The 16,092-nt window shown below is 38.8% G+C and overlaps 1 long non-coding RNA gene across 1 annotated transcript in view; it reads right to left on the bottom strand.

Annotated features, from left to right (window-relative positions):
• LOC112532169 overlaps positions 1–15,712 on the bottom strand; it is a 35,507-nt gene extending 19,795 nt beyond the window's left edge. Inside the window, exon 1 of the long non-coding RNA XR_005858217.2 lies at positions 15,629–15,712. This is a non-coding gene — a long non-coding RNA (uncharacterized LOC112532169). The remainder of the gene's footprint in view (positions 1–15,628) is intronic.
• Between the last annotated feature and the right edge of the window lie 380 nt (positions 15,713–16,092).

The raw sequence follows: 16,092 nt of genomic DNA, 5'->3' as shown, positions 1-16,092 counted from the left end.
CACGCATGCATGGGACCCTTCACTTTAACCCAGCCATGCCTTTTGTCTGAAGGGGAGAGACTATTTATGAGGAGTCATACAAAATAAACATGAAGAGTTCACCATAAAATATGACAACCACTTTAAATAATGTTGACTTAATTAAACTTTAAACTTTATTTATATATTTTATGGCTGTAGTGTGAGCTCTTCTCGGATGTTTACTTCAGTGAAAAATCCATCATGTGAGGGCCTTGAAAGGAATTAATCCCCTTACCCCTGGCACAGAACTCAGCTCCAACAATTCAGATCTAAATATTTAGTGATGGATGATACATGTTTATAGAACAGAGGGCAGCATGACATTTAAATGGGATCCGGGGTTGCTATAGTGAGCGTACATTGTTGAAAAGAAACGGGAAGCTGAAGCCATGCCAATTATCGGAAGCTGATAAGTCAGCTCCTTTTTGCCTGATTTTTTTTCCCTTCCATCTTTCCCTTCTGGGTTTTCAAAGGCTTCTTCACAGAGGGTTATGAGCAATTTTCAGAAGGAAAAGTTCTGCTGACTCTTGTACATTTGGTAGTGCATCCCATGGTTAAACTAATAGCCTTGTTGGGTGTCAGCCAAAGGTTACAGGCCTCTCAAAATATTCTTGGAAAAAAAAAGAGTTTATCACTGAACTGAAGTTTCTCATTAGTAACCCTCTGTTGTCTAATCTGTGAAATTACATGATTAACTCTTTTGCAGAGACAGTTTCAGCCAGAGTTTGCAATCCCACAGGAAGTTATTAAAAGTATCACCAAGATAATTTCCCTGCTTTGTACTTGGCCCTCAGGGTAAAGGAAATACATCATTAGACGAGTACTTTATAATAAAGCTATAGATCACTAACAATTATTAAATGGCTGTCAAGAATGATTATTATTTTAAAAGTTGAGGACTGTGTAATTTGAAAAACAAATAAAAAACCTTGAAAGAAATTACTTCCTTTGTTTTTGTATAGAAATTAGAAACATGCCCTCTCCCCCATTCTCTTTGAAGTGATTGGAATATAATCTTCCTCTGTACACAGCCATCTTACCTTCAACATTTCTTTTTGCATCCCTAAAAATACTCTTAAGGAAAGCATCAGCTCACTATTGAGATGAAATACCTCAGGGACACAGAGGATAGCAGGACTTTATTGCACATGTTGAGATGTTCATGAGCTGTGAACTCCGGATGCTTCAAGTCACTGAAGCAGAGGTGGTGGTCCTTGGATTTTGGTGAAAGTTGAACTCAAGGATATTTTGGACCCAGAATACTTTCCAATCATGTGTTCTAGCTGAAGTCACTTGCAGATGTTTTTCATGATTTGTTGTGCTTGTTTCTGGCTTCCTTATGAGCTCCTCCCAGATCAATGGGTGCTTTGGTTTGCATGTTTTGGGAGGAGGGGTGACAGTTAGGATCTGTATTATCCTCCCCAGCTAGTTACCAAGGCTTTTATTATTATTATTATTATTATTATTTTATTATTGTTAGTGGAAAAGTGGTGAGAAGGAGATGCCAGCCATGCCTACACAGACATCCAGGCTGTGAGAGTGATCCTGTGATGCAGTTGTCCTGCAGGGATGGTGGTGGGAGATCCAGATGGATCACGTGAAAGTCGTTAGAGGTTTGAAAGATGTGAAGCATTTGGAACCATGAACCAGGAAGGGCTTTTCTGGTACTCAAATTACATCGAGCCAAACAATTCTGCACTACAGACATCAGCTTTATAGCCATCAGAAAACAGATGGAATTCAAAATATAGTAAATTTGTTCCTCTGAGCAACTATAAAATGAAGACGGGTACCATACACCTGTAAGAAAAAAGTATTCATATTCCTGTGATAAATCAGCTCTTTCATCCAAGTTGATTTTAGGAATTAACCACACATCCTCACAGCTCAGCATTCATGGTTTCATCTCATTATGGTGCCTCAGTATGACTAATGCATGCATGCAGTATCACCTAGGAGAGCTGAAATCTAGTCTCAGCTGCATAAATGTTCTATCAGGTCAAGTGATTTGATCTTTTTAGGCCACGTTATTTCTTTCCCTAATAACTTTTTCCTGACCTTATGTAAGCCATGATCTCCTAAGAGAGAAGTCAGTAAACTGTATAAACACAAAATACATTCATACATTTTCAATATACACATAATTTTTGAAGAATTAGAATTTAGAATGGTGCTGTTCCTCACAACATTTCATATCACTTTCATTGGTTAAAACTGGTATCATTTTAAGTGTTTAGAATAAAATTCACTCATATCTGCTCATTCTTATTTTTGAAAAGTGATCTGAGAATGGCCTGGATTAATTCTTAATCCTTTCAAAGCTTAACCTAAGATCTACATGTCCAGCACTTTTCATGAAGTTTAAATAGGGGAGGAAACTTTGTCTAATTTGGTGTATTCCTCTAGTTCTAGTTTCTAAAAATAAAATGACTGGAAGCCATCCGTGCAAGATACGGTAACTCAGGCTCTGTAACCTTGCATGATCTGCAAATGGAAGAGAATTAATTTTTGTGGCAATTTGTAGTAAAGAAAGGAGAGAGAAAATTTTCTCTACTGTCATTAGCTGATTTAAAAAGAGTTGACTTTTTATTCTTTCTGCAGAAAATCTTCAGACACAAAAAAATCTGGAATATATTCAAAGTTCTTCTGCCTAAATAAATTCAACCTAAATCTTTTGAGGTTACTTTATTACAAAGGGTGAGGCCTGAATTTCAACGTGAGGTGAAAACCTTTGAAGATCCATCAGATCTCCAGAGGAGTACTACAGGATTTGCAAAAGGGAGCTCAGAGAAATACATTCCCAAATAGAAAGTTTTAGCTGTCTATGCAGGTATCCATAATTCCATGGAAAAACTTACGGGAGTCTGCAGACTGTAAAACACTGAACATACTGACATACATGCTGCGTGCATATCTTCAGAATAGAAAAGCATTACTAAAAAAACCTACAAATGTTAATACAAAATCTTTCAGTCATGGCTCTGTCTTTGAACTGGGATTTTATAGCATAGATCTCTGAAACTGTACAAGATAACCAAATGTGCACTTCAGAGCAGATCAGAAAAACAGTATCTATCAACACAATTCTGATTTGGGGGATGAATTAAGTATGCAATTTTCTTCCTGCAGTTTCTCATTCTCAGGAGTTGTACTCTCACTGAAGTTGTGAAACAATGGGGAAACATTAATTCATATAATTAGGGATATTGCAACTTTATGCATGCGAGAGAATCAATGTAATTAGAGACCAGGAAGACATCGGTTCTTGCAGATGAATGTTTCCATCAACACACAGAGCAGGTAATACCTCATTCTGCCGTTATCTACTGCGCATGTGATACTTCCAAGAGATATATATGAGTGTACTTTTGATTTTACTGTTGTTTACACCTTTAGATCTCTGGGAGTAGCTGTTGTTTTGTTTTCTTCTCAAAACCAGTTTGATGCAGCTGACAATTGAGCTTCTTTCTGCACTAGTGACTCATTTTCCTTCTTTCTCTACTGATTTCCCTTACCTCTATCATGCAAGAAAAAGGTCACACAGGTAGAAAACATAGCTCCAGCATCTGATCAAAGTTGTATTTTAGATCACAACATAACTCTTGCAGGAGAAATCTTGTGTAACTCTCTTTTCACTAAAAAAAATATGGCCCCATTATATTTAAATTACTTTTATTGGTTCCCATTCTATTTTGAGAGATGTTGGCCCTGGTTGTTTGTGTCCAAAATGCAATTTAATCATCAGCCAGTGAAAGATTATGATCTGTATGTATTCGTGGCATTTGCAAAACATGATGATAACTCTATATTGCCTCTTCTGGGAAGAAGGAAGAAAGCTCTCCTCTGGAGATGGATGTTTCCAACAACATCTCCCTTCCCTGCCACCAAGTGGCTGCTTTGCATCGCTGGAGGCAGTAGGAATACAGCAGATCACAACTCAAGGAGAACCTCTCATCTTCTCATCACTCTGCTTCAGGTAAAGGCCAAAATACAATCACTCCAGAGGTTCATTCCCTTAAGTGTTAACATCCTTGATCCCACAGAGGTAGGAGTAGAGGGCCTTTCACATCTGATAGCAGGACTTCTGCAATTTCTAATGCCAATATCTGAGTGAGACACTGGAGATAAAGAGTATTGGAGAAATAACATTAAAAGAAAAAATAGCTAGAACAGATGTGCAAAAAGGCCCTTCACTGAGTGTTTTGCACTTTTTTGGCTTTACAGGTTAAGCAATTTTTAAACCAAAAGTATTAGTTTGCTTCTGCATTTCAGTGCCAAATCAGAAAACAGACTCATGCAAAGCATTATTGTTGCTTGCATTCATATTTGTAATTATTCTTACACTTCAAATGTAGGGAAAATCCATTATTCATATTACTGTGTTTTAGTTGGTAAAGAACCAGACTCACAGATGATTAGTGATAGCTGATGAAATGAACTTTTGTTAAAGTTCAGGGGTCTTGTGTTATATAAAATTGAATTTCTAAAATCAGTGCCTTTGATGTCTTCCCAGCAAAAATATTGCACTCACAATTAAGTACTTGGGACAAAATTCTGGGAGAAGGGGAATAGAGAAAGGGGAGGGGAGATGTGGTTTAAAGGCAATCCTCAGTAGGACAACTTTAAAATATGACTATGGTTTCTCAATAGCTGCTACTGACTTTCCGGTTTACATGAATTTGCCAAATGTATTTTATTTGGGTCAGATCATACTTGTCTTGCCCACACAAGCATTCTTATTGACTATTCCTGAGAATAAAGCAACACAAATTTTGCTTACTCTTTCTGTTTCACTAACTCCCTGAGGACCAGTTCTAAACAAGCTAGGGTCCTATGTTGCTGTATCATTTAACAAACTGTGATGCTATACTACTGCTCATGTTATCTAAACTTTTTCAAGGAAAATACTTGTATTTTCCTTGGTTCTCTCAGAATGAAAAAAAAAAAAAAAAAGAAAGAAAGAAAAAAGCAAAAGAGAAATGTTTACCTGCCTCTAGAGTGGAAGCTCAGCTGTTCACAGGTCAGGCTAATCCACGTGCTTTGATTAGCTCAGCTCTAAACCGATGTTGTTTCTGCAGTTCCTGTTGTTGCCATGATTTTGTTTGGAGTTTAATACATTTTTATGCTTCCTTTTCCTTTTGTTTAATCTTTAGCCAAATATTTAATTTTCAGTAAAAAAGTCAACAGAGGTCTATCTGAAGGCTAAATTTTTGCAGTGACAGCCACAAGGCTACCATCAATTGAGGTAATGCTACAGACTCACAGTGTATAAAACAGTTATCATTCTGCACTTATACCCCAGTCAGTATATGTAACTGTATGTGTATCTGTACTGTCAAAGGTCTTCTCCTACCATTGCGTGAAATATTCTGCACTTAGTGCTAGTTTCAGATATTTCAGGCTATACTGTTGAATCTCTTTTGGGTAAAGGCAGAATTTCTAAGGACACAATGCATAGTCTTCATCTCAAACTGAACTAGCAAACTAGCAGTAAGCATAACAGATGAGTTAGTGGATGTGTGCAGAGAGCTGTGAGTTCAGGAGAGGTCTGGGCTGAGATTTTCCTGGCACGTGGGTACTGTTTCTACTGCTTCTGGCAGCCTCCCTGGGAGGTGGTTGAGTAGCTTCCCACACTGATGCAAATCTTACTTTGCATGGAGTTTGGACTATCTCATTATATGATTCTAAGTAGTGACATGAACAACCAACTTTCAGGGCAGGTCTTAAGTGATGTTAAGACATATCATTATCTTTTTTTTTTTTTTTTTCTTTCCCCAGTAAACTGTTTGGTGCTTTTAGCCCTTCATAATTCTTCAAGAAAAACTGTTTCATTTTCTTTCCTAAAACTTGGTTGTTTTCCATTGGATGTAAAAACTAACAGGAATTTTTCCTTATTAGGTAAGTATAATGCTGTACTGATTAAGCCATTTGTTTATATTCAATGATATTCATCACTACCTGCAATTAGATCATACCAAGTTCTCTGACCTTGACTTGAACATGTTGCTTTGCCCTTTTCTCCCTTGGCTAACCAGTATGTCTGTGGCAGATGAGCGAGGATCTGGAAGAAGGCATTTCTTCCTTGGGTGGCATAAAGTTTCTCCCTGGCATCATGTGAACAGCCACATGGACATTCTCAAAACTCACAGAAGTTGTCCTTCGAAGGAAATCAGTTCAGCCTCCAGTCTTTTGCTTGGGCAGCTCAAGGCAAAATAATTTTCAGTCTATAAACAGAGAGCTTGACCTACTCATCCTAGCCAGTCTGTGTAAACAGATCAGTTCATCAGAGAGGTGATGCAGGTTTCAGAAGCAAAAAGGGCACCCTCTGCATGTGTGGGACAGATACTGCCTTGCTGCCCTATTCTCCTCTGAGCTTGTGACTTCAGGATGCTTCCTCTGTCAGGTCATCCCAGGCATGGTAAGAGGAGAGAAAAGGGGAATTGCTCCTCTGTGTCTATGCATCAGTAGGTACCAAGTGACTAATGGCAGGGCAGGGAGTAACCTCAGGGTACTTGGCTTTCAGCATATTCAGAGGGAAATGGTCAGAGAAGATGGAAGAGGGGGAGTACCTGTTGCCAAATGACTGTGATTACAGTAGTGGCAAACGTCCAGGGAAACAGAGCCTCAGTTCTGTTTTATCAGGATCCTTTGTAAATTGCTATTAAGAAGTATTTTTCAACAATCTCATTTTTATTAGCCGTTTGTGCCCATTATAGTTTTCTAGTTGCTAGTTTGTTATGGCTGTAACATAAATAAAGTTCTAAAAATGTCTCATTTGAGAAATTGCAGAGCTGGGCATGCCATTTAGACACAGATAAAAGCAGATGTAAAGGGCTTTCTTTGTAATGGGTCTATTTTATATTTAATACAACTGTCATATAAAGCTATACTAGCATTTAAAATGCAGTTTCTAGGCCATAAAACAAACACCATTTCTAATATTGCTGTTGGCTTTCACCTATGGGACACGGTTCATTAAAAGCTCTCAAAGGTATTTATGTGGGACTGCCATATGATTTACAATCTAAGAGCCACCCCAGGCAACAAATGTGTTTCTCCCCCACCTTTGGAACCATTCTTCAGAAATATTAATTATTCCTGCAGCACCTCTCAGCCAGACAGGACTGGTACCATCAGTGGTGTAGTGCTGGCGGGGACTGGCACACCTTTTATAGCAGAGCTCCTTCCTCCTTCAGGGACATTACACCTGAGAATCACTTTTGCATTTGGTTTTCTTCACTGAACTTTGTAAAACAAGTGTTACCACAAAAAATAAAAATAAAAAATAAATAATAAAAAAAATGTAGCTGTCTCAGGTATCCGTGGGAAGACTGCCTGTGCTGAGCTTATGAATTGGCTTGTTTGCTTGTCTGAGTTGGGCTGAATCACCTGCTGGAGATTCCCACTTCTCTCCATTGTCTGTAGAAATAGGCATCCATAAGAGGTGGTGACAATAAGGTGGAAAAACCTGAACCCAAGTTCTGCATTACAGATGCAGTGCAAAGATGTGAGACAGCTCAGGGACACTGCCTCTGACTTGACACTCAGTTACATCACAGGATAAAATACACTTTCCTACTAAACCTGTTGTTCAGGAACCTTTGGGCTTCTTTCCTAAAGCAGTAAGGATACTCAGATCGTCATGTACCCCAGTGTCCTTCCCAGTGAGACCAGGAGCATGTAGTTCCCTCTCTCTGAATTTCTGCCATTAATAGCATCTCCTAAAGTCCAAAGGAAGAAGCCCGAGGAAGGGGAAAAGCAACCAGCGCTCCACTCTGCAGAGTGCCTGGATCAATCCCTCCATGGCTGTCAGCTGGCACACACTGATCCTGTGATGCTCTGCTTGCTGGGCCAAAGGGCAACATTACTGTTATTAGACATGAAACCTCTCCTAAAAGTTCATTAGATCTCTGGCTCTGGCTCCTCATAGCTTTGTTAGACTTCAACTGGATGTACTGTTATATTCCATGCATCAAGCTGATTATTATTTGTTTAATAGAGCAAAATATTTCAGCCATTTCTGAGCCAGGCTGTGTGGGGGAAATATATTGTTTCACTGATATATATATATATATATATATATATGATATATATATATATATATATTAATGTTAGCAGCTTCTTCTCCAAATACGCCCATGCTTTGCAGAGGGCACTTCAGACTTGGCAAGGACAAGGTACTTTCTGCTAATCAAGTGTCTACTATTTTCTGTTTTGATTCAAATCTAACCAAAATCTATTGTTTTGAAAAATTAGATGAAGTGTGATAAATTGAGGTATTGAGTTAAATATTTTAAAATTAAACTTTAATTTTTAGCTAAATTTTTGAAAGAAACCTATTCTTACTAGGTATTCTCAACATCCTCACAACCCATGAATGCACCAAAATGGTCCCACACAGACCAGCTGACCCATGGTTATTGAAAATCTACTGGGTTTACATGAACAGAAAAGATGAATTTTGGTTCAGACAGCTGAAAGCTAGGCTCTAGGTATAGCATCTGGCTGAGTCTTTAAGGTGATACCAACAGGTTTACCTACAGTTTACATTTGGGTTGAGCAATTCCAGTTAAAGGAACTGTGATGTGACAGGAAGAAAAAAAGAATGGAAAAAATTAGGACTCAGACATTTCACATTGTGCCATGAAGATGAGTGATGACTAGGAACTCCCAATTTTCATCTCCGGGCCTAAATCTCCGTTAGGTTCTATCGCTAAATAGGACAAAAAGTGGCAAAAAGAACTCAGTATTTTTGGAATAACAAGCAATCAAAACAAAAACATCTCAGTTAGACAATTTGCAAATGAATCCTGAGTGGAAATACAACCTTATCTTTCCTTAACAGTCTTCACTTTATTCAGATTTGGATATAAATTTTTAAAAATCCCACTCACTTAACAACAGACACTTCACAGCAGCCCATGTGTTAGGATCCAAGATGTTCACAGCCTCCTTATATTCAAATGACAAACTTAAATGGTCAGAATCACCAGCGGGAGATATGTTCCTTCCCTGGCTGCAGTAGGGGGTCCATGCTGACCAGCCTCACCAAGCACCTCACTGAAGTGTGTGGGATGAGTCCAGATGGAGTGGCCAATCTCCAGGATTTTCAAACACACTGCAGCTGTGTTAGGGGGAAAAGCCTGGGCAATGTTGCCCTCAAGGCTACTGAGCATAAAGGGAGGACAGAAGGTTTTCCAGCCATGGTCTCCATGCTGCCACTTAACCTTCTGTCTTGGAAAGGACCTTCCAGTTCCATCTCTTTACAAGTGGTATTTATATTCCAGAAGTTCCTGAAAGCCTCTATTCTACTACGCCAGGCATTGAACAGAGATTCATATAATTCTGAAGCTGTATTTGGATAGGTATCTTCATCATAAATGAAGTTCTACTATTGCATGCACTAATGCAGACTCAAGAAAGTTAAATATCCTATCTTTCCAAAATCAGACTACCCTTAAGGATTGTAAATGCCTGGAAGAGAAGAATGTGCCAAAGTCTAGGCGTATCCTGAAGTCACGTTGAATTTAATGCACTCTTAAGAACCTTGCACAAGAGGTCTAACACAGAGCTGCCTGGCAACCAGGAGAAATCATGTGGAGGACAGGGAGTGGTAATTACTTCCTTATGACCCATCCCCAAACAGAGTGGAGCTCTGGCACAGGAGAGAGTCTGGCCTATAGCGTGTAAATAAATAACAAGCAAATCAAATCAAAGCAAAGCCCAAGCTGTATGAAGTGTTTAACACAGCATGGCTATAGTTTTACACTGTCTCAAGGCTACGAAAGGCAAGCCATCATACTTTGATTCAGGTTCTCAAAATAATTTTAAGTGCCATAAATGATGATTTTTTATTTATTTTTAAATGAAATCTCCTATCCTGGAGCTGCCTTTTGAAGATAAATAGAGCTAACAAAGATAGTGCTTTTCAACAAAAACATTTGTAAGTGACCCTTGCTACATGGAGAAATGTAGTTTGAGACAGAAATATAATTCCTTTAAAATTGGCAGGTTAATCTTTAAATTCATTAGTAAACTTCAGAAGAGCCTGCATCTTGGATTTTTCTAAAATCTACAAGAAAGACCATTTTTTATCTAAAGCAATCGGAAAAACAATTGCCAGGAGGATCAAATTAACATTTATAAATGAGTGTTTTAAAGCAATTACAAATCAAAGCTGGCATTTGTTCTATGGATTACATGAATTGCATGAATCACATGCTATATTGACAAGTTACGTTCTCAGGATACTGGAGCTAGGATGTCTAACTTTCATGGGCCAGCAATGCACAAACCAGGTTCAGAAAACTGCTGTAATCTGATAAAAGATGGCTGGGGAAAGATGGCAGACAGCTCAGCTGGCAAATGCCTGCTATCCTTCAGTATGAAAAGAGGAGTATATGTAAGAACCTGGGAAGTTTGGGTGGAATGTTCGTCTAGAGTAGGAAAAAAAAAAAGTGAGTTTAAATCTCTGCTACTTTAGTAAAAGTTACTGAGAAAAGTTGTCACGTTGTTTAATTCTGGCTGAGAGGGGATCTGATGCTCTACTGTGTATATGAATATTTCTAACATCCTGTGGAAAAAAAATGGGATTGATTGAGTCTGGCTGGGAACACGCAAGAACCTATCATGATGAGAAGGCAAAACTGAATAAGTGAGAAGCTCAGCAGCAACACCCACTTACTCTATGAGGGCAAGAAGAGGAATCCTAGATACTTCACCTATAACTTTCAACTTTGACAGAACCTATATGTTGGGATGTGCCACTGAAGACCAGGAATTGTGGCTTCAGCTCCTCTTCTTGGGAGTTAGTTTTGGTGCCCATCTGGCTTGTTTCTTTACTGTGAAAACTGGCACAGAGGGGACTTGACTAGAATGGGACTGATTATGCCCAAGTTATGCTGTTCCAACCAGGAAGCAAGATGTCAAGGCAAGGACCCACTCCTCAAACTTTGAACAGATCCAGTGTCACACAAACATCAGCACCGATCCGCAGAAATAAAAATGTCTGTCAACTGGTAGTTGATAGACATCAAAATGACAACAAGTTATTTAATCTTGCTGCCTGGTGGCTGGACAAGGAAACAATTCAACATGAGAAAACTATGATCTGAATTAGTCTGGGTACCACATTTACTGATCTTGACCCTAGTGAGACAAAGCTGAACAATATGTTTCCAGCCTCTGTCAGTAGTTAAGACAGTGGTGAGTACTGAAGCCTATGTGAGACAAATGACTGAAACTGAGGAGGGGAACATCCCAACAGAGAGAACAGTGAAGCAACCTGTGTCTGCTCAGGGTATTGCCAATCAGTCTGCTGGGGAAGATGACTTCAGGATCCACAGATCATGATGCCCAAAAGAGACCTCTCAGTCAGTCCCTCAGCTCTACCAGCCTATGGGGAAACCATAGGACCACTCTGGAAGGAAGGAACCTCAGGAGGGCTCTGGTTGCACCCTGATGCTCAGAGATGGCTCAGCTGTGACACAAACTGGAATGATCGGGTCTGCTCAGGCCACAGAAAGGACTATCCCCTAGAAAAAGGAAGTGCAAATCTCTCTCACCAGGTAAGACTGAGGATGATTGTTTAAATGGTTTTAGTTGTGTGGATCACAGCTTTTTGTTTCGCTTTGGTCTGTGGGGTGTTTTTTGTTGTTGTTGTTGTTTGGTTGGTTGGTTTGTTTTGTTTTTTTTTTGAGGAAGACTAACAGTAACTAAGAAGAAAACCAAAAAGACTCTTCTCTGTGAGCTGAGTAGTGAGAATAACAAAAAAGCTGGGAAGGGAGAGGATATCTGCTTACCAGAAGTAATGAGAATAATCAAACACTGATCTGACTTGTCCATACAGATGGATGTCCAACATAATGGAGCAATGAAATAGCACATTCCTCCGAGGGGAGCTCCTGAGCAGCAAAGCATAATTCTTTCCTGAGAGTTAAATTACAGTATGTCTCTTCGCTCTGAAGTTACTGCAGTGCCAAAAATACACACACAGACACACACGCACACTGAAATCAGAAGAAAAGCTGTGTTGGCATTTATAAGATTGTAAGGTCAAACTTAATTTTGTCAGATTTCCTAATTATTTTCAAACGGTGTCTTTTGTTCAAGCTGATTTAAAAGTAAACTCTGACTTACTGTGATTTGGTTTTAAATATCTTTTGGTAACAGTCATTCTGAATTATAAATAGCTTCATCCTTCTTCCTTCTTATCAAACTTTGACGTATGCAAGATAATAAGAGGGATTTTAGAAATATTGATGCAAACCAGCCATCCCTGAATCATGTTTAGTCAATAGTCCCTAAGAGTTAATGTTCAGATCACAGAGGGAGTATGTAGTTAGGGGCTGGGGAAGGGAGAGGGACTTCTATGGCTTTTGAGCCAGAACTGATTCATTATTCACTCCATTTAAAATTGTCAAAGGCAATTTTTGTAAGCATGCATCCATTTCCCTTTTGTTTAGAGAGGTATATGGCAGTATGATTACAATTGAGCATGCTTAAAAGAAGATAGTCATGTTTTAGTGCATACTGTAAGTGGATTGCTGTCATCACTAAAGCTAAACGAGGGGGACTAGGGGGAAAATGAGACGTCATATTACAATTTGTCCACACTTGTGTTCCTATGGGTATTTCTGTGCATTGCTTTGTTCCTTCAGATAATACTGTTTTCATTCTCAAAATAAAGATTTGTCAAGTTTACTTTTCTGGAAGAAATGGTCCAAGGATTGGATCAAGGCCTCTGTGTTCATTGCTGTCTTTAGAAATACTACACCATATCAGCAGGAAAGGGGCAGCACAAGAGACATGAGCATTCCAAAATCCAACTTGAATTTTGTCATTGTGTTTTCTCTAACATAGCCAATGAATTTGTGACCAAATTTTGTACATGTGAGCATGATTGTTGACATGACTGTGAAGACTCCCAAGGGTAAAAATAGATCCGATATCTTAAATGTTGGAAGGGCTGAATCCTGTGCAAAATGATTGAGGTTTCTGCACCCCTCTGTGTGTTTTAACATAATGGTCCATCATTTTACTGACATATAAAGCCTTTGAGAACCAATGGAGCTAAGATCAGCAAGTTGGTTCATTTCTATTAAAAAAAAAAAAGCGATGTATCTGCAAAAATGTGCTATGCAAGTCATGTAAAATAATTCTTCCATCCTATTCAGAATTAATGCAACCTCACCACTGTACTATATCCAGCTCTGATTGTTACAGTTCAGGCTGGCTACAGTAAAGTGAAGAGTCCAAAGGTGAGCAAGTAGAATAATCAGAAGTCTAAAAAATATCACTTTGGATGCAGAGGATGCAGAGATGTGAGTAAATTACTTTGTCTAATCTAGAGAAGACAGAGGGAGAACTGACAATAGGATGCAAGTATGCAGTGGGCTATCACAAAGAAGAAGGGAATAATCTGTTCTCCATATGCACGTGACAAAAAGAAATGAGCTTCACTTCTAAAATGAGAGATTGATATCCCTTAGTATGTGAAAAAGTTTCTAGTTTTAGGAATAGGAGAGCAATCAGCTTCTTTGTCTGTGGAAGGGGGATGAAGCTGACTGAATCTCCTTTCTCTGAAGGCCTCACATAGACATCTGCAGCTATGAATCCTGTGTACTGGCAAGGGGGTCATTATAGAATACCTTGTGAGGTCTTCTCCAGCTCTATCTTCTGTTAAAGTAATCAACAAAATTTAAAGCTGTGTTCTAAGGGCAGGAGTCTTATTACTGTGAGTAAAGAAGAGGCAGAAAGGACCAAAACAGGTTTTTCTTAGACCTCAAATGGAGCTTACAAAAGGACAATAATGTTCTCTTTTGATTAGTAAAAAATGAAGAAATGACTTTTAATGAATATGTACAGAACTGTACTATGATGCTTTTGTGAATGAATTCTCCCTGTTCCTTGTGTCCCCATATAATTTTCTTTTTTTTTTTTTATTTTAAATTTTATCAGGAGATGAAAAAACAGAAATGATATCACAAAGATTAAATTAAAGCAGCTTTTTACCTCAAACTCTTGCTGCCATAATAATTTTAAAACTATTGTTAGTAACAGTGACATATATCATAATGAAATATTTGTTCTTTGCCATTTCCACTATTCGAGTAGCAGACCTGAGAAACAGCAATACCCACTTTCATACTATATGAATTTGACAGGAATAAAATGTTGCAAATTCTGATGAAGCTCTTTCATAGAGTTAATGGAAATAGGATGCAATTTTCTTCAGGTAATCTACTTGCATTGCCAAGGCTGAGTGGGAGACACTTTTGATGGAATTCTGAGACTGAGTGTGTGCAAATACAGAAATGAAAATGTAATTTTCCATAGTTATCAAACAAAACAGGAGTACAATATTGCTTAGAGAGGGAGAATGCTGCAAAAAACTCAGGAGGGAAATTAACGCAAAAGGCTATAAAGAAATGGAGCTGTCTTGCTCCTTAAAAAAAAAAAAAAAAAAAAAAAAATGAAGAAGAAAAAAAGAGTTCAGCATGGATCCATATGGTGTGAGATTTCTCTTCTGTGACATTTTTATTAAGGTTATGTATATGACCGTTCATCTTCATTCTGCTGGTGCTAATTGCTGTCTATTGGACCCTTCGCTACTGTGTACAGAGAACACATGCTTCCCCTCGACACTGCCATCGCTGCGGGTGCACTGGATTGTTCTGCTGTCCTCAGATAGGAACCTGCTGCTGCTGCCTGACCACAACAGCTGGGAATATTCTGCTTTTAAAAGCTTATCTTGTTGATACTTGAGTTGAGCTATTACACAGTGGAACAAGCAAACAGAATGAATGGACCCTCTGCGGGCAACTTATGGTAACAAAAACAGCTTCCATGTGCTTTTGAATGTGTCTCTTGTCTTGGAATTGACAGTGATGTTTAGCATAGATGTTTCCTGTGAAGAAAGCATGATGGTATAGAGCCAGGAACAGGCTAAAAAGAAACATGCACAGAAGACATGTTCAGCACTTAAACTTCTTTGCAACTTCAAGCAACATTTAGAGACCAACTTTGCAAAGATCTGCTCATGCAAACAGCCTCACTGAAATGCTAGTGGCTGTTTTGTCTACTGTGACAAGTGACTTTTTTGTCTATACTACTTTTGGCTACTGTGATTCAGAGTTATCTTCATGCACAAAATGAGTATGCAAAGTGGGTCGCCTAGATCTTCTATGGAGCTTTTAAGAAATCGGCATGAGAATAAAGTTACATTTATCTATCAGCACTTGGGTCGTGCACACATATATAATGCATGTACACGCAGATCAGAGCACAGAAGCAGCGTTCTCATGTTATGAATGGACCACCCAGAGATATACAGAAATCTATTAATTTAACTTATCACTTTGTCTCCAATTTAGAAAAACATCTAATAGTGTCATGAATTTTTCTGTCATGAAGGAAGTGTTACAGTCATCTAATCTGACTTCCCATATTGCTAAGACTCTAGAATTTCACCAAGCAAATCTGACTTACACATCCATGCATTTTATAGAACATCTGGGGAAGTAATTCCTATTGTAAAAGTTAATAGCAACAGTAAGAATAATTATCAGACTTAGGTTCATGCAATTATTGAATCTTAAGCAGTTACCTTCTTAACACAGTGCCTTTTGTGAATGGTCCTGAGCTTAGCCATGCCCCACACTACACACCAGTCTCACTGCAGACTCCACATGACCTCTAGGCAGGAAAATCTCTCTTCTGAAGCCTTAATGGAGGTGTTGTCTGAGCAAGCACAGACCCTGAGTGACACATGCATCATTTTGTGCATGGACGAACATCTGAAAAGTTGGCTCAGACCACGCTGGGCAATCTGTGAGAGTTGAACTTGACACCTAACAGCCAGACTCGCTTGTGATTTTGGTCTCACAGTGATGGTGATTCCTGCTATACAACCGCAGTTTTAACCCATTAGCCTTACTTAAGTGGCCAGTTCTCATTGGCACAGGAGACACGTGGACTTGTGTTTCCTTTCCCTGCATTCTTGGTGGTTCCTTTGCCTTAAGGAAAACAAAATTCCTGCCTTGTGCCACTTCATCATTTGTGTTTAGGCAA

This window comes from Gallus gallus, chromosome 3, assembly GCF_016699485.2.
Source record: "Gallus gallus isolate bGalGal1 chromosome 3, bGalGal1.mat.broiler.GRCg7b, whole genome shotgun sequence".
NCBI classification, from domain to species: Eukaryota; Metazoa; Chordata; class Aves; order Galliformes; family Phasianidae; genus Gallus; species Gallus gallus.
The sequence above is the reverse complement of the archived record's forward strand: the minus strand, read 5'-3'. Positions and strand labels throughout refer to the sequence as shown.